Source organism: Balaenoptera ricei, chromosome 4, assembly GCF_028023285.1.
Source record: "Balaenoptera ricei isolate mBalRic1 chromosome 4, mBalRic1.hap2, whole genome shotgun sequence".
Classification (NCBI taxonomy): domain Eukaryota; kingdom Metazoa; phylum Chordata; class Mammalia; order Artiodactyla; family Balaenopteridae; genus Balaenoptera; species Balaenoptera ricei.
Genome location: NC_082642.1, coordinates 10,866,486 through 10,892,462, shown reverse-complemented (window position 1 = coordinate 10,892,462; position 25,977 = coordinate 10,866,486). Strand labels below are relative to the sequence as shown.

General features: G+C 36.8%; 1 long non-coding RNA gene across 2 annotated transcripts in view; it reads left to right on the top strand.

The window, feature by feature from the left end:
* Window positions 1-22,479, top strand: part of LOC132365194 (uncharacterized) — a 425,897-nt gene extending 403,418 nt beyond the window's left edge. The window contains exons 6-7 of one of the 2 annotated variants that reach the window (XR_009503053.1): window positions 21,085-21,351; window positions 22,228-22,479. This is a non-coding gene — a long non-coding RNA (uncharacterized LOC132365194). Of the gene's footprint in view, window positions 1-1,381; window positions 1,834-21,084; window positions 21,352-22,227 lie in introns of those variants that run through there. The other variant, XR_009503054.1, reaches the window with a different exon arrangement.
* The last annotated feature ends 3,498 nt before the right edge of the window (window positions 22,480-25,977 follow it).

The window sequence follows — 25,977 nt, the reverse complement described above, 5'->3', positions numbered from 1 at the left end:
CACCAAATTAAAAAATTTCATTCATTATTATCAACAATAAAATGGTTTTTGCTCTCAGAGAAATTAATCATGACCGTATTCTGAGAGAACTTCCCCTAGAATATGCTATAATAACAATTTCTAGACAGGAGGGAAAAAAGGAGGGATCATCACAAAATTCATTCAGGTAGCTAGAATTTAGACTTTCCTTATTGCCAAATACCACAATAAAGTCCCTGTTAGCTTTTCTCTTTAAATTTAGGTGAAATTATGTCACACAAAGAAATGTCTGAATTTTCTCTTTTTGCTCACAGACAGTAGCAATTTTCCCCTTTCATCGTATTAAAAAAAACAAACCTGCATACACATAGGCAGGTGCTGTTCTGAGATCCTTGATGATAAATGTTTCTCGTCAACCGGGAAAGTATAGAAAGGAATCCTCCATGCCTTTTTGGTCTTGCATCAGCTGAGGAAACCTATCCATGTGGTCCTATAGGTTCACCAACATCTAACACCCAAATCTCCACCTCTTTTAGGCTTTAAACCTATATACTTCATATCAAGTCACAGATGATATGGAGACGTTAAAGTTATTTCCAACTTAGAAAGCCCGTGGATTTAGTTTCTCAGACTTAGGGTTTTTGATTAGTGAAAATAAAGATAAATGGGTCCAGGGGGCTTCCCTGGTGGTGCAGTGGTTGAGAATCCGCCTGCCAATGCAGGGGACACAGGTTCGACCCCTGGTCTGGGAAGATCCCACATGCCGCAGAGCAGCTGGGCCCGTGAGCCACAACTACTGAGCCTGCGCGTCTGGAGCCTGTGCTCCGCAACAAGAGAGGCCGCGATAGTGAGAGGCCTGCGCACCTCGATGAAGAGTGGCCCCCGCTCGCCGCAACTAGAGAAAGCCCTAGCATAGAAACGAAGACCCAACACAGCCAAAAATAAATAAATTTATAAAAAAAAAAAAAAAAGATAAATGGGTCCATTATTGGTCCTGTCCCCAAAGGATTTGGTAGGTTTCCTGCTAAGGTAAAGCATATGGTTCAACAACAATAAAATAATAATAATTAATACAAAATGCTTTAATGATGAGTCAGACAAACCTTTGGAAGGAAAACCTTTGTGCCACATTGATTAAGTGTAGGCAGACTACGATAAAGAAACAAAAGGCTGCTTTACATTTCACATATTTTATCCCTCAATGTTTATCAGATATTGAGCAAATCTTATTAAATTAATACCAAGAGAGCTACATATTCTTTGTTCATACCTTTCTTTCAATGAATAATATACGGAATTTTTGCACAACTACAATTTTTTGATCCTTTAGGAGGTGCTGAAATTCAATTTAAAGGCTAAAACAAAAGCTTAAATGGTGTGCTTTCTGTTTTGTGAATCGCAGACACTGCTTTACTGATACGACACCCAAGATTCTAAGCTGACATCAAAGCAAAAAAAAAAAAAAAAAAAGATCATCTGAAATGACAGCAGCAGCTGCAGCATCCGCCTCTAAATTAGGCTGTGTTTCAAAGTCTGGACTCAACTGCTAAGCAGTATAAAGACCCAGGAGGAAGGCTGCCCAGAAAAGAGTGAGGCTTCCGACCTAACACATCAAAGTAACACATGCTAGGAAGAGCAATAAACGCATGTGTCCCACATTCACGTGCTGCCTAATTGCATTGGGCTCGTGAAACCAAGACAAACCTTCAGCTGATTCCTGGTTTAAGAGAGGATTTGAGATCTTTTCTATGTGGAAAGCTGACACAAATTGGTTGCAGATTAGAGTCTGACTCCGCAACGAAGCATCCCATAATTTCAAAAGATGGTCATTTCAGTGTCATATGGCATCTTCAAAACACTGACTTCTTAATGAAGTAACATATAAACTAACCATTAGGTATAAATAAAAGTTAAAAAATAAGCTTCATAAATGAAGCAAGCCTTAATTTGTACATTCAGGGATAGATGCTTTGAGGAAAGGCTTTTTCGTTTGTTTTGCATATAAACTACCAATTTTGAGGGCATTTATCTTCTAAAGCATAAGCTATTTAACGAGAACTTAGAATACTAATATCTATTAAGAGAGGAGAGAAATAGTTAGATGTTTTAGATGTAATTTTTAGCAAAAATGCCTATTGCCATAAGGTCTGCATTAAGGGATCATTACTATATATAGCCGATGTAATATATTTAGTAGCACAATTTGCAATTAGATATATAGCAACACACATAAGCTTAATACATTAGAGTTCTGAATTCTTTTATTGTGTTCATACCCTTTATGCTCTTTACTGTATTTTGCAGCACAATGCCCTATTATTCTACAAAATACTCTTCTGTATGTGTGAATTGCCGAAGTTAACTTACACAATTACCTGAGGAGACTTTAATTATAATTAGTGGAAGACTGATAATTAATCCTATTATGTGAAATATTCATGAGTTATCACTGAACATATGCACTAAAAAAAAACCTCAGAAATATGCAGGGTGATTATAAATAGATGAAAATGGGAAAAAAATGTAGTATGAAAATTGTAAAATTTTTGGCTATAAGTTTTGACTAAATAAATATGATTGCAAGGCTTTGAGAGTCAGAAAACCTTAGGATTAATCCCTTTAGTGCTCAAGTGATAAAAAATCATAGAAGAAATTCTGCAAGAATATATTGTATCATATATTAAGAGCCTATCTCCAGAATTGTGACGAAGACCCAATTCCATTGATATTAATCAGCTTTGAATTTATGTCTAGGATATATAAATAGATTGAGTCACATTATCTCACTTCATGGAAAATATAAGCATTAAGTACTTTTCAGAAGGGCGAATCATGTAATGGATCATTTTTCATTATGATGGAATAAAAAAAATCATTGCAACCAATTCATGCAGTGGTCTCTATTATCCGTATCTGGTGCTAATGTGGCCCTTAGGAGGAAGGAAAAAAAATTCTTTACCTTTGTGACAATTCTGGTTGCTGTGCCTCTCCTCTCTGGACATTCCTGCATTCCTTAATATCACAAGATTGTCCCGTTACATCATATATGAAGTGACATCAATGAATGCCCTTGGTCAGGGTATAAAACTGGCAGTATGACCAAATCACAAAGGGACCATAGCTCATGTCCTGAAAGGTTGGAATGGATTTGTCCCCTTGAACTATCTCCCTGATCTACATCTACCCCAAGGCACTTGAGACTAGCCAAGGTGGTTTTCTTGAGATCTACCAAGAACAATGTCAGAAAGAAGCCAACCTAATAAGAACTTTGGATTTCCCTGGATGGGTAAGAGTTCCCCTATTTGGTATATGCCAGTCCCAATTCTGAACTGTGTCTTTCTTTTTGAGAGGCACTGACTTTCTCGAAATCTTAACTGACCGATAAATATAACCATCTAAACAACCATATATTATTACAAGCTATTTGATTTTATTTCCATAGCCATAAGTATCCAGGATTGTGGCATCAGAGGGAAGACAGTGGCAAATAGATATATGTGTATTGGTCTGTACATGTCGAGTCCAAGTTGGAGAAGGGCCCACAGACTTGAAGTTTCATGGATGCACAAGTCAGTGGTACTATCCCTTTGCTTGTGACACCTGCATTTTATCCTTTCTAGTAGCAGTTCCGTGCTCAAGGCTAATGGTGACTCTGATTGCACCTATGAAGTCTCAGTGTCTATAAATAACTTCACCCTTGTCACAGTTTCTTCCGACTAGATGGAGATCTTTGAGGTGAGACTAAAAACATCTTCAAAATAATTATGTGACTAGCATTTGTATACACTTTACAATTTACAAAATTTGTTTCACATACATTATCTTGTTAATTCTCACCAGCAACCCATAGGCATTTTATCATGCCCAATTACAGGTGAGGAAACTTGAGGTCAGAAAGAGAAAGAGAAATATGCCTCAAACCATACAGCTAGTAAAGTGGTACAGCCAGGACTCTCCCAAGACCTCCTGCGTCTAAGTCCTTTGCAGTTTATACATCACGCACAACCATCTTCTATCCATTCAGTGTCTCAGAGAGCCTATCATCAGAGGGTTAAATGGGAAAGCAATGACTTTTCCAATGCTTCATCCTTAAAGTTATCCTGAAAATCATTTTTAAGAAGTCGTTGGGGGCTTCCCTGGTGGTGCAGTGGTTGAGAATCTGCCTGCCAATGCAGGGGACACGGGTTCGAGCCCTGGTCTGGGAAGATCCCACATGCCGCGGAGCAACTGGGACCGTGAGCCACAGCTACTGAGCCTGCGCGTCTGGAGCCTGTGCTCCGCAACAAGAGAGGCCGCGACAGTGAGAGGCCCGTGCACCGCGATGAAGAGTGGCCCCCGCTCGCGGCAACTAGAGAAAGCCCTTACACAGAAACGAAGACCCAACACAGCCAAAAATAAATAAATACATCAGTAAATAAATTTATAAAAAAAAAGAAGTCCTTGGTTTAGTCTTCTTTGACATCTTTCATTAATTTATGCCTTAACTGGTTCATAATGGCATCTTGCTATATCAATTCTTAATCATTTCAAAAATGTCTCTTGTTTGCTTGGCTTAACATAAAATGAGACAAGACGCACTGGAAAGTTAATAAGGTATAAAATCTTAACGCTGGCTACTTAGATTCTTTTCATTTCTGTTCTATGACAATACCAAGACATTGTTGATCTTTCTTTTTATACGGCAGGGGAAATACTCTGATTCAATGTATTCTTAAGTTAGGCAATGTCTTTGATCAGATACCATTATTTATTACTGGGATTTTTTTGTAGTATTAATCCCCAGAAAGTGAAATCACATCTACTTTAGATTAGGGTGACTCTACAACCTGGTTTATCCAGGGCAATTGCACAAGAAGAAAAAAGCCCAAGTTCCTTCATCAATACCTCATATACTTTTCCCCCTATGAATTTACATAATAAGTATTTACAGCATACCTCCTATGGATACACATATACTCATGTATGTGGGTATGACTTCTTGAAACAGTCTATAAACAAATACAAATTTTGATAAGTGCTATGAAGCAAAGTAAAGGGTATAGTGAAAGATTGTAAAAATCAGACTAGGCCTCCCTAAGGAAATGCATTAAAAATTAGTAGGAGTTAGCCGAGTGAAAAGTTGGCAGAAGTCCCTTCCATAATGAGGAATCAGAATCAGTTTGTGTGAATTCCTGTTCAAAGAGCATCTTTATTCAAGTTTCAAAAACAATAATTAAGCACCTATTATATGCCAAGCTCCATTCTAGGTATTGGGGCAATAAAAAGGTTTCTCTCTTGAAGCTCACACTCCAGTAGGGGAAACTATAAACAAGAGAAAGAAGAGGGTGCAAGACGGGGAGGGGGAGAGATTATGATTTTAAGATAGGGACAAGGATTTTTTTTTTTTTTTTTTATAAAGAAATAGTACTGTAACATGTCATAGAGAGTAACTGGGGTTAGGAGAAGGATGACTTTAGATTTTCTGGCAGAAAAAGCTCCTCTAAAGAGGTGATATTTGAACTGTGTTTTGACTGACAAGGGTGGGCCAGCCAAGTCAAGATCTGAGGGGAGAAGATTCCAGGCAGAGAAAAGAGCAAGTTAATCACCCTAAGGTGAAAATGAGCTTGCTGTATTTAGGCAACAGCTAAGCAAAAGCCAGTATGGCAGAAATATAGTGAGTGGAGAGAAGAACATTAGAAGGGCTTAAGAGAGTAAGGCTTATAGGCATAACATAGGGTTTAGCTGTTATAACTGGGGGACTCAAGGACCCTCGTAAGAAAGAGCGAGAGAACCTGGAGAGGTGGATAAATCATGAAGGTCATTGTAGACTGGATTAAAGAGTTTGAATTTTAGTCAGGGCCGTGAGAAATCACTGAAGGGTTTCAAGAAAGTTAGTGACATTCTCAGTTCTGTGTCTTATCTGGTGGAGGATGTCGATGAAAAAATGGTTGCCTACCGTGCATATATCAGTAAACAAAGGATGCTGCAACCATCAAGCCAAGATGCTTAGCCCCAAGAGAACTCAGGATGGAAACAATGCTCCTCATCAAACCATCAGACACTGCAGCCACCCCCAGTGGTGCACCCTGAGATCAGGATGAGAAAGCACAGGATACTGACCCTAGAGAGCCGAAGTGCATATCAAAGGAATGATTTCAATGGGCCCAGACTCTTGCATCCGCTCATACATAGAAAAGCACTAAATTCCTTGACTTGAGATGTCTGGTTTTCTTTCATTAACAGTAACCTTTTGACATTCTGACTCCCTGGTCTTTGTTGCAAAAACTCCTATAGTTCCCAGCTCCTCCCTTACCTCTTTGGAGCCGTCCCTCAGAGCTACCTGAGATGCTGTCTCCCAGGCTTAAGTCCTCAGCTTTGTCCACCAAATAAAACATAATTCTCAACTTTTAGGTTGTGCATTTTTTTCAGTCAACAAGGGCTTTTGTGGAGAACAAGACTGGAAGAAGGGTGAGCAGTCAGAAGACTATTTCAGGAGCTCTAGAGAAACTGAGTGCTGTAAGCCAAATTATAGTGGTGGAGGTGGAGAAAAGTGAACCAATTAAAGATCCTATGGTGCTTAGGAAAGCCAGTCATATTTGACCTAAAGATACTAAAATGCATTCTTTCAAAGAGTATTATGTTAAGTGCACCACACACACAAAAAACAATTTTAAATAGTGCACTAAAAATAAATGTGTATACTTCCTTTCTCTTAACATTAATATTTTCTCTCAGGAATATGCTAAATTGGTTTGTGTCTTTATTAAAACTTTCTGCCTAAGAAGACTTTATCATCATCTTACAGACCCCTGAATGCAGAATTTACATTGAAGAGCTCATATGAATCTCTAACTACATCACCTTAATTAAATTGAGATTTCTTTGTTTTCCCCTGCTGTTTTAATGAGGATATATTCTGCTTTCTGATACACAATAAAAATTGTGTGAATACAAATCCATTATGATCCCTCTGGTTTTGAAAGAAACATACACTTTGATATTATTAATTGTTTTCAAAAATAAAACTCCTATGAAAGAGCATGAAACACAGCTATTTACATTCTTAATTTCAAATCAAAATGCTGTTTTCATTACTTCGACAAAGAATAGCAATTGATTCTTTCAGTATGTAATTGAGGTACCTACTGCATGTCAAAATATTCTTTTTCCCCCTTCTACTAATTGGTAAGTAAAGTACCAAATTAAAATAAAGAGAAATTTGCCAATTTTCTTATAGAATTCTTACAGGTTAACACTTTAGTACTGATTCTTGTGAGCATTTCTTCTGTTTTGCCCTTTCTTGCTAAGAGTATGCACCAAAAACCAAAGACACATTCCCTCAGTAGAGATAAGACTCACATCTCAGGATATGTTCACAATGGTAGTAGCTATCATGCCCCATGTGCTAAATACAGAAGGGTCAACATGGTTAGAAGCCATTTGGGGAGTAATGGTGGAAAGTCAAGAGCAGGTCTAGAATTGGGCACACTTTCATGTTTTGTGTCAGGTTCTAGGTCCCAAAGCCAGACTTCTGGAACTTCAGGAACTCCCCAGAGATTTAGGTCACAAGGAGACAAATTTAGGGATGTGATTCACTTCTTCCTTGGTCAGTCACTTATTGCTCACATACTATTTGACATGCATGCTTCTTCTTGATGGACATTTTGACATGAAAAGGATATAGTCCCTACAGTCTAAAGATATTACACACTAGAGAAAGCTTTGGAAAAGTAAAAAATAATCAAAATTCAAGGGATGAGTGTAGTAATATGAGGTACCCATTTTAGTAGCATAGGAAGTATGCAGTCCAGGCAGGGGAAAGTATCAATAATTGGGAAGAGGGGACCATATTCAGAGAAGATGTCCTAAAGAAAGTCCTGTCTATACATAGAAAACAAGCTCACAGTTACTAAAGGGGAAAGGGGGTGGGAGAAGGATAAATTAGGAGTTTGGTATTAGCAGATACAACTATTATATATAAGATAGATAAACAACAAGGTCCTACTGTATAGCACAGGGAACTATATTCAATATACTGTAATAAACCACAATGGAAAAGAATATGAAAAAGAATATATATATATGTAACTGAATCACTTTGCGGTATACCAGAAGCTACTACAACACTGTAAATCAACTATACTTCAGTAAAAGTTTTAAAAATACTGCCTATAGAATACATATGAGTTGGACAACTGGTGAAGAACACAAAGAGAACAACCCAGGTTGGGCGTAGTGGACACTGTTCATTACAAATCCAACATTTTTCCCATTCTTATTCCTTCTTAACGAACTCTAGTTTTGCTGAGACATCCACCCCTCCCATAAACAACCATATTATTCAGAAGAAGTAAACTTTATCCCCAGATTCATGAATGGTTCTGATTGTTCTAAGGTAGAGTTTCTGAACCATGACACTCTTGATATTTGGTCCTGGATAATTTTTTTGTTCCCCCTCACCTGTGACAGTCAAGCTTATCTACAGACATTGCTAAATGTCTGCTGGGGAAGAAAATTACTCCCTATGGAGAACCATAGGTCTAAGGATAATTCCAATGGTTCTGTAATAAGCACAAGATCAAGTTCTGACTCTCTTCTGTTATTCACACAGTTTTTGTGCCAGAACTTTGTCCTGGAACTGCTGCAGCCATCTTGTTTCCAGCCTGAACAAAAAGAATAATGACCTAAGATAATAGAGGCGAGGTAGAGAAAACCTGAGTCTTTGATGACGTTGTCAAATGAATTCTTTGTTGTAGGGAGTTGTCCTGAATGTCCTGATATATGAAATAGTATATTTATTGTCTAGGACAGTTTGTATTGAAGTTCCTACAAATCACACCCCAGAGATCTTTGATACCCAGAGAAAGCCCCACGTGCACCATCCTGAGCAGGATGCACCTGGGGAACTGCAGGTATCCAGAATGGCTACCACAAACATTGATTTGGTAAAAGGAAGAAAGATGGAGTATGTGACAGAGATTAGAGATGACAGTACTGCGTTCAATGATGAGTAGTGATTGAGAGATGCTGAAGGTTTAAGCAGGGTCAGAATTGGGTCTTTGAACGCAGGTTGGAGAATGGATGAGGAGAGCAAGACCAAAGCCAGAGTTTAGAGTGAGGAGGAAGCTGCAGTAGTACAGGTGGAAGTGGACGGCGGTATTTTTACCTCCACTTTCCAAAAATAGTTTGCTCTTTAGTTTTTCTTCCAAGCATTTGAAACCAAGAGATCAAGTTTCCACTTTCTAGTCATTCTGTGACCTTCCTCGCAAAGTCTGGCTTCTCCTTTGAGGGACATATCTTATCCACAGTTACCTGACACAACCCTGGTTGTAGACATAACCAACAAAGGCAGTTCTACTTTTATATTTTCAAGTTAAACAGTGTTCTACATTCAGAAATCTAACTTTAATCTTTACACTCCTATCAACACAATAGCCTCCTAATCACACAATAAATATACCACCAAGGCTTTCACAAAGCTAGAGTGACATACAGGGACTTCTCATGAATAGTGACTGAAGGTAGTGAATGAACTCTCAGAAAGAGAACAGGGTACAAACACTAGGTTTTGTTCTAGATACTGGAGCATGCTGTGATCTACCCACTATTTAAAGATATCCCACCTGTATTTATGGAGTCGTATGCAACATCTCTGAATGGTTCACATCAGAACTTTTTGTCATGAAGTTAAATTAGGACTATATGTAAGTTTCCATTTTAAGGGTTTGATTATACAACTTTTGATAGTAAATTGTTAAAGATAAAATCAACCATACTAGATTAGACCATTTGAAATATACTGCTTTATAATTCTCTTTATTGTTTAGCCTACTTATCTCTGATACTGTTTTACATAGCACATTTGTGCAGGCACTTTTCCCTGCTGAAATTTGCTACCTTAGTTTCTCTCTCTTGTAACACTGATAATACTAAAATTCTACACACACAAAAAAAATCTTAATGGTTCAGGAACCAATATCACTGTAGCAAAAAAAAAAAAAAAAATTATATTTGGAAATGTTAAATACATAGCCTTTTTTCTGTTTTGAATAAAGAATGAAACAGACCCAATTTACCATGTTAAAGGGGAAGTACTACACAAAAATCTATGATCAATGTCTCTTTGACATTTAAGTAGCTTTTGTTTTTAAAACTGCATCTACTGTTTTCAGCCCTTTCCTAATGGCCTAATTGACTTGTAAATTTATTTTATATGTTTAAAAATTAAACTGTTGCATTAACTAGTTATTTATTCATTTTTATTGTCTGCTGAAATAGGTAACTGATATGTTCATGCCCAGACCCCATGGGAATGGCTAGAAAGAATGTCCATAAAGCTTTGGAGGTGGTTATATCAGAGAGGGATACTCACATCAGAAGCAGTTATAAGGAGTGTATGATGCTCACATACATATGCATGTTTATAAGGATTTTAATCTTTCACCAATGAGCAGGTGATGGGTATGAGTAATGTCTCTAAATCCCTATGTAGCACAATGGAAAAACGAATTATCATTTTATCATAGTGTCCCAGAAAGCAAAGGACTTCTTAGATCATCTGTTACATACCTTAGTAAAATTAGGATTAGTTCCAAGAGAATGCCTTCCAGGGCTTCTTCAAAGTTTAGGTTTCTTAGGCAGTGAACATTTCTCCATTTTCCATAATGCTACTGACTTTGGTTAAGTAGCATTTCTAAAAATCATGTTACATTCTCATTTGATCATTTTTATCTTATTAGTTCTAGGTATTCACAAGTTAAACCCATGTCCTTTAACTCCTTTTTTAAGAACTAAAGCTATATTTTTAACTAGGAGCTCTTAAACACGATAGTTAATATAAATAATTCAAACAAATTATTTATACAAATCCCAAACATAGTTATGTCTCTGTATCTCCATTTTAAATCTTACCAGCCAAACAATGGCATAGTTTTTATCATTTTGCTTGAGCAAATAATCATTTTGATGTCAAAACACTAAAATATGTAACTGTAAATTAAAAGCCCACTTATCCCCCCAAAAATTTCCATCTATTTGAGAAGGAATTCTGTCTCTGGTAATTTATCCTAAGTAACTAATACAAAGGAAGGAGGAAGGAAGGAAGGGAGGGAGGGAGGAAGAAGGAAGAAGAAAGGTAGATATGAAAGAGATTTCCTTATGGGGAAATTAGAAACAACCTAAATGCCTAATGTGGGAATAGTTAATTAAGCTAGTCTTCCACTTAATAAAACTTTACACAAATTCTGTCTGCTTTATTCAGTACTAATAGCAAACCCTAGTACTGATATATAGTAGGCACTCAAAATATATCTGTTGAATGAATAAATGATGCAGCCATTAACATTAAAATTTGGAACACTATGAAATTAAATAGCAAAAATGCTTCGGATGCAAAGTTTAACAGAAAAGTAAATACAGAAATATATTTATGATTTGTCTGCTATGAAAAAAATATGTGGGCAGATGGAAAAGAATTAATTCACAGTAATCAAGATTATTTTTGTTTGCAAATTTTCTGTCATGTTTTTCTTCTATACATAAAACCTAAACCAGATGTGTACATGGGCAACCATGCCTAGTGCCTTTGGTCCTACACTGATAACTCAGCCTGAGGGCCATCTCTTTCTCTTCTCCATTCCAAGTACAAAGTTTGAGTGCCCCCTGCTCCACTCACCTGCCACTTTTTCTATACTTTTCCTTCCCCCACCCTCTTTTCTCTCCCTGACATCCATCTAGTCTGCCTCTCCCAGCATTATCAATAACAAGAGAAAGACATTTTGATTATGCCAGGCAGAGGGGCTCTACCTGTAACTGGCATGGAACACTTGCTTTGGCTGTAGTTCCCAAGGAAAAGTATAATTTTACATCTATCCTCCTGATGTAGCACATTTCATTTCTGATACAAGTCCACAGTGAAAAACCCTGAAGCCAAAATCATGATTTTATAAAAAAAATTATAAAAATGGAATAGGGTGATAACTATTTATAGATTGAGACAATGAATAGCATAAATCGTGATCATTTTTAAATGGTCACATGACAATTAAATTGGTCTATGAAATGAACACTAAATTTGGGGCAGAAGCAGGAAAATTGGTGTTCCATTATTGGCAAATATTCTTATAAAGAAAGCGCTCCCAATTTCTTTCCTCATTCAGGCCACATGAGGACCTCATCAGTATAGAAAATTATTCTGGAAATAATATATTAAACTTATTCTGTTGTCTGGAAGTACACACAATTGAGCAAAGAGATTATGATGTGGAGGGAACATTCCAAGTGTAGAAGGGCTGCTGGTGGTAATGAGGCTGGTGGTGGATGGGTATGCCCTGTGGTGACGTGATCTCACAGCACATGTAACACTGTTGCAGTTTTAACACTTCTTCATGTGGTTATATGTTTAGAATGGAAGCTTTACCCATACAGGGACCAGGTATCCTCAGCACACAGCATGTCACCTGACATATTCTGAACTTCATCGACCCTAAGACTCAACAGAGAATAAATTGAGTCCCTGTTTTATGTACCTGTAAGGAAAAACTGTTCGTAAAGATGGAATTATGGCATGCCATCACATGTAAAACTAATCCCAATTTCATAAATGTTAAAATATGGGGAAAAGGTGTCCCTTAGAAGCGCACTACCGTTGTAGGAATCCCATCAATATATGTTCAATGAACCACACACCATAAATGTCCTCAGAAACTCTGAAACTTCTGTTTTGCTTTGTGTTCCTTGGTTGGTTACTGCAAAGCCAAGATATACGATGTGCTCTATGTCCTCAAAGACCACTGGAATTATTCAAGTTTATAGGTGAGAAGAAACTCACAGATGAACTAGTCCATACCCTTACTTAATAAAAGCGAAATATGAGGCTCATGGAGTTGAGGTGACTTGTTCAGAGATCCAATTCCGTGACATCATGTGGCAATCATAAAACGTCTAAGACTAAAGCTTGTTTTTAATAATTAATCTGTTAGTTCCAGAGATTGAAATAACCCATATCAAAATGGCATTTTATATCAGGTATTACAACTAAAACAAATCTCTAATACGCTATTAAACAATAGTACTATGAATTCTTAAATTCACTGATTTAACTCTAATTCTATTCAACAATCACTTGATTATCACCCTTCTCTGCTGGCACGTCCTTTGTAAAAGTTTTCTATAAATATGAGACACAGTAGGATGGTACTGCTATTATTCTGGCAGTGGCCATAAATAAGGAATCATTTTGTAAAGAATGTATTTTCTCAGTATTCTTCCCTCTAAATGTTTCTTAAACTTGACATCATCACACAATTTATATTCCATCTATGTTTTAAAAATCAGCCTTTAAAATGACCGTTTTGATTTACTGTCATATAACGATAGTCTAATAGGTTTATCTTAATTCTTTTCTCTGCTGACAGAACTGACCATAGCAATAAATTAAGCAGATGTGTTCGCTAAGCTGTCTGCAGTCATGTAAAGATCTTGCCATGGGAAGTTTCAGGCACAGCTGTGGGAAACCCAAGTTTCACCTAAATAAGTTTCATGAGTCTAAAACCACAGATTCCATTGAGATGAGACTTCAGCCTTTGGATTTCATTTGGTATATCATGTTCACACAGTTTTAAAAGAAATAGCAAACTCCGGGGAACTGACTAGTTTAGTAAGCCCCTCTAGGACTGACTTTGCTCCATCTGTGGTTCATTCTACCTAAGACGAAGAATTTACCTGTAGGGCCATCTCTAAAATAATGTGGATCTGTGAGCAAGTCATTTCATGCTACCATAACATTTTCATGCAAATGAAAAGTGTTTGAAATGAATATCAAGAGCTGTGTGAGAGGGAACATCCCAAATATAGAGTGGCTAGGAGACTGGGTCACTTGGATAGTGGTGAAGGTAAAGAGAGGTATATTAAGGGATGACACTTTGCTTCCATACTCATCTCTCTTCCTTATACCCTGAGATAATGCATATACTGAGGTATCTGCACCCCTGCACTAAAGCATCAGCTCTGGATGAATTGTCACCCCATATGTCATACCCTGGAGTTAGCTCTTTTGCCTAAAAATATAATTCAAACTTGGCAGCTACTTTTGTGGCACATTCTACAAACCTTCCAAAACATAATTAGTTCTCCATAGCCAAGATCTTTAAGCTTGAGCTTTCCTTTCCCCCTCCCCTCCCCCCTTTCCTCTCTCCCTTCCCCTCTTCTTTCCTCCTCTCCCATTTAAGTGCTTGCCCAGCTCTCAGTGCGTTCTCTCTCTCTCTCTCAAGTTTATTATGCCATTGACTTTTTCTAATGAGAAATATGCAACTTCTCTAGAAGAAAAAGGGATGGCAGATTAAACTGGGCTGACAATTACAAGGAAGGTCCTCTCTGATGATCTAGAAAAGCTAGGATGCCTGAACTAAACATACTCTCAAATTAATCACGTTTGTCCTTTTCTGTTCCATAATCAAATCTATTACTCTTTTACAATGTGATTTTCTGTAAAGATAGCCTGTTTATAAATGTTTTTCCCACTATGAGATTTATTTAATTATTCACTAGTTTGTGTATTTTAATACCCAAAATATGATAGTCTGCATTTTTTGATATGGTGGGAAGTAGGGACTTAATTTTTGTCCTATATGATTGCCAGCTGTCACAAATCTATTTTCTGAATGATCTAGCCTTTCTAATTTGAAATGCTATCTATAACATTATCACACATACTCACTCACATTTGTCTTAGCAGTCTCCTTTCTGTCCCATCTTCATATTGTACCAGAACCATATTTGTTTAATATCATTATACTACTTATTAGTATCTGGTAATACAGGTATCCCTCTTAAGTTTTATAAGCAGAATTTGTTCTTTCATATCTTTATTCTCTCATATAAAGTTTTCAGTCATTTTTGTCAAATCACAAAAATAATCCCATTGAAAATTTGCTTGGAAATGCCTTAAATTTGTATATTAATTTAGTCAGGATGAGTCTTAATTTTATTGAAACTTCTTAACTAGGAATTTCTTCATCTCTTATAGTCTATAAAAGTTTATTTTTAGTTACACAGTTTATTCACAGATGTTTTTGCTAATATAAATGGGATTTTTTTCATCACTATATTTTATAATTGGTTGTTGATGATCTATAGGGAAGCTATATAAAGAATCTACTATGGACTAAGAATTATATTAGGCATCGGAGATGGAAGATGGAGAAGGATGAAGGGGAGAAGGGGAAAGAGGAGGAAGAGGAAGAAGTGCTATTTAAGTTGCTTGCAGTTTAGGTGGGCAAAGCTGTCAAGTAAATCAATAACATCACAGTGTGATAAGGTATAAGACAGAGGACATAATGGTGAGCTCCATCTGTCATGGCCATCTATCCACCATCTTTTCTGTCTACACAGATTTTTATTCCCTGAAATAATTCATCTAAATCATCCATATGGTAGAATGGACTTATTCTAGCTGGTAGATAAATACTATTTTTCTTGCCATAGAGAGGCTAATTACTTGCCCAATATTACTTCATTGAATTGCTGTGAATCTACTATGTGCCTGACACTTCACTAGGCAACAGTGGAGAATAAAATCGATATAATCAATTCAAACAGTTCAAGTATTCACATAGTTTATAGTATATCTGGTCAGATGTAAAACACTTTTTTTGAAGACAACATTGCCTGGGCTTGGGCATATGCACATGAGTGATTACATGCACATACACACACACACAGCTATAAAGAAAAAAAATATCATATATGAGAAACAAAATCATATCCTATTCAAGACCTATAACTACACATTAACTACGCTGGTGTGATAAGGTACATAATACCTTCCCCCAAAGATGTCCACATCCTATTCCTCAGAACCGGTAAATATGTTACTTTAAATGGCAAAAGGAACTTTGCAGTGATTAAGTTATGGATTTGGGGATTGGGAGCTTGTCCTGGATTATCTGTGTGGACCCAATGTAATCACACAGGAGGGTCATGGCCGGAGAGAAAGCAGTGTGATGACAGAAGCAGAGGCCTGAGTGATACACAGAAGGGATCATGAGTCCAGGAATGCAAGTGTCATCTAGAAGCTTTAAAAAGCAAAGAAATGGATTCTCCCCTCGAGCCTCCAGAAGTAATGCAGTCCAGTCAACCCATTTTAGACTACAGACCTCCAAAACTATAATATATATGAATTGCTTTAAGCCACTAAATTTGTTACAAGCAGCAATAGGAAATTAATACATCTGGTAAATCCGAACTCTTCAGTACAGCAGTCACAGCTATCATTCAAATGGTCATAATGCAACTCTTTAGCCTTATGTCTCATGGCAGCCTACACTTGGTCCATTTAAAACAGCAATATAATCGGCACCATCTTCGTACCTTCCACCTCTTTTCTTAACCTATCCCCAACTCTGGCAATGAGACATCTCCTTCTCTATGTAATTCCTGTCCAAGGCCTACTTTGAAACTGAATCGCAATTCATTTTATTCCATTAATTCACATATTCCCCATTACAGTGGTATCCAAACAGTACTTTAGCTTTTTTAAACTCAATACTGTGCTTTGTAATTGTTCTTAGTCATCTAAACTATCTACTATGCTGCTCATCAGATTATAACTTTAAAAGAAACGGGGGATATATGTGCTTTGGTTTTTATTTTTTAACACCTTTATCGGAGTATAATTGCTTTACAATGGTGTGTTAGTTTCTGCTTTATTACAAAGTGAATCAGCTATAAATATACATATATTTCCATATCTCCTCCCTCTTGCGTCTCCCTCCCACCCTCCCTATCCCACTCCTCTAGGTGGTCACAAAGCCCTGAGCTGATCTCCCTGTGCTATGCGGCTGCTTCCCACTAGCTATCTATTTCACATTTGGTAGTGTATATATGTCCATGCCACTCTCTCACTTCATCCCAGCTTACCCTTCCCCCTCCCTGTGTCCTCAAGTCTATTCTCTACAGCTGCATCTTTATTCCTGTCCTGCCCCTAGGTCTTTCAGAACCTTTTTTTTTTTTTTTTTTTACATTCCATATATATGTGTTAGCATACAGTATTTGTTCTTCTCTTTCTGACTTACTTCACTCTGTATGACAGACTCTAGGTCCATCCATCTCACTACAAGTAACTCAGTTTTGTTTCTTTTTATGCCTGAGTAATAGTCCATTGTATAAATATGCCACATCTTCTTTATCCATTCATCTGTCGATGGACATTTAGGTTGTTTCCATGCCCTGGCTATTGTAAATACAGCTGCATGAACATTGTGGTACATGACTCTTTTTGAATTATGGTGTTCTCAGGTATGTGCCCAGTAGTGGGATTGCTGGGTCGTATGGTAGTTCTGCTTTTAGTTTTTTAAGGAAGCTCCATACTGTTCTCCATAGTGGCTGTATCAATTCACATTCCCAGCAACAGTGTATGAGGGTTCCCTTTTCTCCACAACTTTTCCGGCATTTATTATTTGTAGATTTTTTGATGATGTCCATTCTGACTGGTGTGAGGTGATACCTCATTGTACTTTTGATTTGCATTTCTCTAATGATTAGTGATGTTGAGAATTCTTTCATGTGTTTGTTGGCAATCTGTATATCTTCTTTGGAGAAACGTCTATTAAGGTCTTCTGCCCATTTTTAGATTGGGTTGTTTGTTTTTTTGATATTGAGCTGCATGAGCTGCATGTATATTTTGGAGATTAATCCTTTGTCAGTTGCTTCACTTGCAAGTATTTTCTCCCATTCTGAGGTTGTCTTTTCATCTTGTTTATGGTTTCCTTTGCTGTGCAAAAGCTTCAAAGTTTCATTAGGTCCCATTTGTTTATTTTTGTATTTATTTCCATTTCTCTAGGAGGTGGGTCAAAAAGGATCTTGCTGTGATTTATGTCATAGAATGTTCTGCCTATGTTTTCCTGTAAGAGTTTTATAGTGTTTGGCCTTACATTTAAGTGTTTAATCCATTTTGAGTTTATTTTTGTGTATGGTGTTAGGGAGTGTTCTAATTTCATTCTTTTCCATGTAGCTGTCCAGTTTTCCCAGCACCACTTATCAAAGAGGCTGTCTTTTCTCCATTGTATATTCTTGCCTCCATTATCAAAAATAAGGTGACCATGTGTGCATGGGTTTATCTCTGGGCTTTCTATCCTGTTCCATTGGTCTATATTTCTGTTTTCGTGCCAGTACCATACTGTCTTGATTAGTGTAGCTTTGTAGTATAGTCTGAAGTCAGGGAGTCTGATTCCTCCAGCTCTGTTTTTCTGTCTCAAGATTGCTTTTGCTATTTGGAGTCTTTTGTATTTCCTACAAATTGTGAAATTTTTTGTTCTAGTTCTGTGAAAAATGCCAGTAGTAGTTTGATAGGGATTGCACTGAATCTGCAGATTGCTTTGGGTAGTATAGTCATTTTTACAATGTTGATTCTTCCAATCCAAGAACATAGTATATCTCTCCATCTGTTTGTATCATCTAATTTCTTTCATCAATGTCTTATAGTTTTCTGCATACAGGTCTTTTGTCTCCTTAGGTTTTTTCCTAGGTATTTTATTCTTTTTGTTGCAATGGTAAATGGGAGTGTTTCCTTAATTTCTCTTTCAGATTTTTCATCATTAGTGTATAAGAATGCAAGAGATTTCTGTGCATTAATTTTGTATCCTGCTACTGTACCAAATTCATTGATTATCTCTAGTAGTTTTCTGGTAGAGTTTTTAGGATTCTCTATGTATAGTATCATGTCATCTGCAAACAGTGACAGCTTTACTTTTTCTTTTCCAATTTGGATTCCCTTTATTTCTTTTTCTTCTCTGATTGCTGTGGCTAAAACTTCCAAAACTATGTTGAATAATAGTGATGAGAGTGGGCAGCTTTGTCGTGTTCCTGATCTTAGTGGAAATGGTTTCAGTTTTTCACCCCTGAGAATGATTTTGGATGTGGGTTTGTCATCTATGGCCTTTATTATGTTGAGGTGAGTTCCCTCTATGCCTACTTTCTGGAGGGTTTTTATCATAAATGGGTGTTGAATTTTGTCAAAAGCTTTCTCTGCATCTATTGAGATGATCATATGATTTTTATCCTTCACTTTCTTAATATGATGTATCACACATTGATTGATTTGCGTATATTGAAGAATCCTTGCATTCCTGGGATAAACCCCACTTGATCATGGTGTATGATCCTTTTAATGTGCTTTGGATTCTGTTTGCTAGTATTTTGTTGAGGATTTTTTCATCTATGTTCATCAGTGATATTGGCCTGTAGTTTCCATTCTTTGTGACATCTTTTTATGGCTTTGGTATCAGGGTGATGGTGGCCTCATAGAATGAGTTTGGGAGTGTTCCTCCCTCTGCTATATTTTGGAAGAGTTTGAGAAGGATAGGTGTTAGCTCTTCTCTAAATGTTTGATAGAATTCTCCTGTGAAGCCATCTGGTCCTGGTCTTTTGTTTGTTGGAAGACTTTTAATCACAGTCTCAATTTCAGTGCTTGTGATTGGTCTGTTTATATTTTCTATTTCTTCCTGGTTCAGTCTCAGAAGGTTGTACTTTTCTAAGAATGTGTCCATTTCTTCCAGGTTGTCCATTTTATTGTCATATAGTTGCTTGTAGTAATCTCTCATGATCCTTTGTATTTCTGCAGTGTCAGTTGTTACTTCTCCTTTTTCATTTCTAATTCTATTGATCTGAGTCTTCTCCTTTGTTTTCTTGATGAGTCTGGCTAATGGTTTATTAATTTTGTTTATCTTCTCAAAGAACCAGCTTTTAGTTTTATTGATCTTTGCTATTGTTTCTTCATTTCTTTTTCATTTATTTCTGATCTGATCTTTATGATTTCTTTCCTTCTGCTAACTTTGGGTTTTTTTTGTTCTTCTTTCTCTAATTGCTTTGGGTGTAAGGTTAGGTTGTTTCTTTGAGATGTTTCTTGTTTCTTGAGGTAGGATTGTATTGCTATAAACTTCCCTCTTAGAACTGCTTTTGCTGCATCCCATAGGTTTTGGGTCATCGTGTTTTCATTGTCATTTGTTTCTCGGTATTTTTTGATTTCCTCTTTGATATCTTCAGTGATCTCTTGGTTATTTAGTAGTGTACTGTTTAGCCTCCATGTGTTTGTATTTTTTACAGATTTTTTCCTGTAATTGATATCTAGTCTCATAACATTGTGGTCGGAAAAGATACTTGATACAATTACAATTTTCTTAAATTTACCAAGGCTTGATTTGTGACCCAAGATATGATCTATCCTGAAGGATGTTCCATGAGCACTTGAGAAGAAAGTGTATTCTGTTGTTTTTGGATGCTTTGGTTTTTAATCATCCTGTTAGGGCCTCCCAACTTTCTCGCATCATAGTATACACAGAAAATTATAGAATTTGCACAGCACACTTGAGTAAGTGTATGTGGTTGCTCGGGGCCAGGTTTCTGGCTACCTAGGAGCTGCCTGAAGGCTAGGTCAAAACATGAAGGTTACTCAAAACATGGAAATTGAGAAACTCTCCTCGGTATTCAGCACCATGCTACTCATTTAACTGGGGTTTGGTGCACCTTTGTAAACTCTTCTTTTTAACTAGGAATAATAAAGCTACTGGGGTTTCTAAAATCAGATATACGTATATGGTTATCAGAAAAAATATACTTTATACTTTTATAAAACTGTGATTTATAAAATGTTTTCACATACTACTTCATGTGACTATCACAAAACCTGTGAGATAAGAAAGTAGGTATTATTTGTGCTATTTTATAAATGAAGCTAAGACTTGGAGGGGCAAGTAAGTTCCCAAAGCTATGAAATGGCAGAACCAGGACTGGAAACTAGCACTTCTAACTCCATGTTCATTGTTCTTTCTTTTCCGCTCTGATTAATTAAGCTCCCCCACTCCCACCCCACCCCACCCAGCTAATAATGATGTTTCTAAAACCCAGGGTAAAATATCAATGAGCTCATTCTTTAAGTTTCAAATGAAAGGTAAAAGCTTATATCCTAAAATCTGGGCTTTTTTATTTTTAGGACTTATTTTCTATTCTAATCAACAAACCATTAGAGAGTACCAGAATTTAACAAAATGCCATGTTTTATCATATTCATCACTTAAGAGAAAGACCCAAGTGTCCTCACACTACTAAACATAAAAGTTTTACATTTTACAGTTAACTTGCTGAGGCAGCCAACTGCAGCCCCAATGGAGAAGTGCTACAAGGTATTTGGAGATAAGAGAATGTCTCAAATAGAGAAACCAGATGCGTTATGAAAAATGCGTAGAGGTCTGCATGGCTGTTGGATAAAGAAGACGTATACCCCTCTGCCCTTGAGCAATTTGAACAGCTAAATTCCTTTATTCTTATATCATCTATTGAAGTCAGCAAGTTCCTCCAGGAAGAATCAATAAGATGGCTGCATACTTAGAAGGGATGCCAGTAAGCTATCCATTACTTCTCTTTACAGACATAAAATGAAGAAAATGTAATTTATTCAAATTGTGGGGAGAATAATATGGTAACCTACCATAAGCAACATGCAAGCCTACTTAAAATAATAGCATTATCATTCTGGGTACCCCCAGGATTCAGCAAAAAGAGAATAATTCACCATGCAATTTGTTAATTCTCTGTCACTGAATGATTGTTAATAGGACAGTTCTTTCAAAGGAATGATTCTTCAGGAGCCAAGTGTTTGGAAAGGAGGTTAGCTGTGTTCCAAATATTAGAAAGTTTAATTTTCGGTATTCTTCCTTTGTTTATTCCAATAAGCCTTGTTGAAGCAGTATTCTGTGTCCCCTCTATGTCATGCTAGTTGTGAGTGGTTACTTTTAAAATGGAAAAGCCTTGATGAGGCAGTAAGAAGGACATGGGGAGGCTCTGGTGGTAGACATCTAGCTGTGTCTTTTATTAGCTGTGTGACAGACAAGTTATTTAGCTACTCTTAAATCTCCGATTCTCATCTGCAACATGGGATGACAGAAAATCCTACCTACCTAACAGGAATTGTCGTTTCTAAAAAGATGATACATTTAAAGTGCTCGGCACAGTACCTAGTGCCCCTTCATCTTCCTCAGTCAGGGTTTCTCTCCCCAATTTCAGCAAACACTTCCTTCTCTCCCTCTGTTTCACATCAGCACAAAACCTGAGAGTTGCTGGTGAAGAAACTCCATTTTAGGGCAAGAAATTCAGTTGCATTAAAAAAATATTGTTAGGTGAGCAGTAGTTTATTGGAATTTTACATTTGAAAATAATAGTAATTAACTAAATGTCATAAATCAAAATAAGAACCTTGGGTTTCATTTCTTAACATAGAACAGGGCTTCCCTGGTGGCGCAGTGATTGAGAATCTGCCTGCCAATGCAGGGGACACGGGTTCGAGCCCTGGTCTGGGAAGATCCCACAAGCCGCAGAGCAACTGGGCCCATGAGCCACAATTACTGAGCCTGGGCGTCTGGAGCCTGTGCTCCGCAACAAGAGAGCCCGCGATACTGAGAGGCCCGCGCACCACGATTAAGAGTGGCCGCCGCTTGCCACAACTAGAGAAAGCCCTCGCACAGAAACGAAGACCCAACACAGTCATAAATAAAATAAATAAATAAACATCGAACAAAACCTGTTTTTGTGTTTTCACTTATTCAATGGTGAAATAGAATAAAATGTTGCCATATGGCAATGACTACAGCTACAAAGAGATATCTAGATATTCATATTCGTATACAGCATGCATTTTTTATTCCCTGCTTTTAAAGCTGAATAATTCTTAAAATAAGACAACAGAATTCAAAAAATCAAAAAAAAAAAAAACAGTTGTTATTTATAAAGAATTTTTATGCACTAGGCAGTATATCTTAATCCTCCTATTGAAATGGTTACTATTATTATGTGGGTTTTTTTACAACTGAAATGAACAGATCAATGAATCATCACATCTCATGTACCTATGACCCAGGCCATTAATTAGAATGCCAGTGGCACCCCAGAAGCCACCCTTGGGCCCCTTTCAATAACCACCCTCTTGCTCCTCCCCAGAGTTAACTTTCCTGACACTGTATGTATATAGTTTCATTTTGCTATTATCTTTTTCAATAGAGGGAAAGAGATTACTTAATTCACTGGATGTCTCACACTTAGGAAGTAGCCTAGCCCAAATCTGAACCCCTGTCAAACAGGGAAGCACTGATTCACTAAACTCTATTGCAACACTTGTCTATTATCCCAAATACAAGTACACATTTAAAGCTGAAGATGAAGATCTTTCAAAAGTCATGAAGCACAGTAGGAGGAAAATGAAAAATCAAACTCAAATCTCTATTCTGGCCCCTTCTACAACCTTTGCACTAAGATCCCATTGGAGTCAGAAACCCAGTTCTGCCTCTTTACATCACTGTGACCCTGAACAAGTCATTCCAACTCTTTGAGCCTCGGTTTTCTCATGAGTCAAATGAGAACAGTGACTTCTTTTTTGTAGAATTGAGGTAAAGACTAGAGGTGAGCTGTGTAGAGCCTGGCACATTGCAGGTGTTCAATGAACAGAAGCTGTTAAAATTAGCATTATAGTCCTCGGCTCAAAGAACTTTTGCCTGTTCAGCCTATTTTATATCTATACTTAATTCTAGAGAATACTCCAATATTTGGTATAATATCATCATATCACAGCAACTTTTAAATTTTATAAGGAGAGAATTTGATGAATTTATCTTTTTTAGAGTATGTACTTAATGATATCTAGTTATATCGATGCTTATAAGTATTATTCCAAGTTAACACTATAGGCAAGAAAAACTTCTAACAGCATTTTGAGAATAGAGTGTAATTCTTTTGGTGCTACCAATGAAGACTCATAGAACAAGACCTGCAGAGGGGAAAAGATTATTTTCCAACCAGTAGATGCCTCCATGCTGTTTCCTGCTATCATGCAGAATAAAAGCTACATTTCTAGAATGGTACTGAAGCAGAACAACGCCAATAGGATCTAAGGCCAAAGTCTTGAGCTGTGAAGAAAGCAAGATGACGAGAACAGCAAAAATGAGAAGCAAAAGAGAAATTAATGTTTTAGAAAACCTGCTTGTAATGCATAGCTGGAACCAGTTGATATAAGCACATTTTTAAGATGTGGAAAATTTTTTCCTTTAGGTTTTAACCTTGAAAGTGAATCTCCTGTGAGGGCCACTCATGATGTTTGAGACTCAGGCCAACTTCATCAGGCATTCTCTAAACATATAGGGCTACAACAGTAAAAAAAAGAGATGGGATTTTAGTACCATAGTCCAGATTTATTCTGTAGCACCATTGAAGATAATGCCAGAAGCCTCCGAAGAAACAAGTTTGAATTTTCCCATTCCTCATCCCCATTCATACCTAATAATAAATACAAAGCCAATTTTAAAGATGGTGTAGCTATCTATGTATGAATATGCATACCTATATATTAACTAATTTCAAAGCAAACAAACACTTTGGAAAAATATCTATTACCCTAATAGAATCACATAAGAATTTTAACTGCAATTGGAAATAGAGTTTTAAAAATAATCATCCAAATAAAGAAATTCCTTAAAAACTATGGCTAATCAACCAGAAGACCTATTTCCCAAGTTTAGTAAATGAACATATGGTTTTTCCCACAGCAAGAATGCTTGGTGTGTGAAAGTTATTTATATTAAAATCTTTGAGTGATCGCTTGTGTTTTTTATAAGTTTATTTCCTTGAAATTGTATCCAATAGGAGTTTCCTCAGGCTGCCATTAGAGGGCATAAAAGAATAATTGTGGAGGCCAAAATCACGTAGCCCCAAAATTAACCCTGAAGGAAAAACCAACCATTTAATTTTGGTTTCAAAAGAAGAATATACAAAAAATGAAAGTAGAAATGATTTATATGTAAGAAGCTTTGATGAAAGCAGCCATCTATAAAGAAATTAGGAAGTAATAGTTATTTTATGTGTAAAAGACAAAAGCAAAAAACTAAAGTTTTAAGAAGTTTAGTTTGATAATCTCAAAAGTAGTTCCTATGCATTAGTAGTCACTAGAGTACATGATAAAAAAAAAAAAAATAAGAGAAAGAAAGAGGGGGTGATCACGAAGGGAAAGAGAACCACACAGAGAATGACAGTGGTAAAATCTCATCTCAAATTTTGACTCATGACATGTAAAAAAGTGTTAAAGAAAAAAATCAGGAATATATCATTCTTTGAGAAGCATAGGATCGATTTCATGGCTTCAAAGTCTTTTCCCCCCAACTGCCCTCTCTCTGGTTTACCTGCATAACTTCCTTCTTACCTAAAGGCCATGACAACAGAAACTCAGTCTAAAGAAAAACAGATCTCAAACACAGGAGAATAAACCAAATCTTCCTATTCTTTGTATCACTCGCTGTTTTAAAGGATTTTAAACATATACGCCACTCCTAAATGCCACGCTTAAAACTTGCAAAGTTAATGGATTCGTATCCAATTAGGAACATATTTCCTCCCCCAATAAATGTTAATGAAGTTGGTACCAACCTATTCAACGTATTTATAACTCAGGGAAAGAAATAGACAACCTGTATTTCAGATTAATATAAAACCCTCTTTTATATTGGCTGTCTCCTTTGTAGCAATCACTCTCACCTTTAGTGAATTCCAGGGTAAATTTATGATATTGATACCTTTCTTTAATTTATAAAACAGTAAAATCCCAAGATCGCCTTCAAACACAAGGAACACAGTCACAATATGTTTCTATCACACTATGAAGACTGTTAAGACTCCCAATAGGGCACTTTGACTTAAATCCTATAAATTTCCTGCTTAAATTTTCAAACAGGGGAAACCAGGGTTGCATATGAGAACATAAACCCATATTTTGGTGATGGTTCTATACTAGTCTGTATTGCTAAAGGGTATAAAAAGGGCCATAAAGGAACTGGAATTATACTGAACAGGATCTGACTCCACAATCTGTTTGTAAACACAGACCTCTGGAAAGTGCACAGAGACAGATGGGGAAAATATTTTTAACTCTGTGGGATGGAGGGAGGCACTTAGCAAGCCATCTACCCTGTAAGACCCATTCTGAATGAC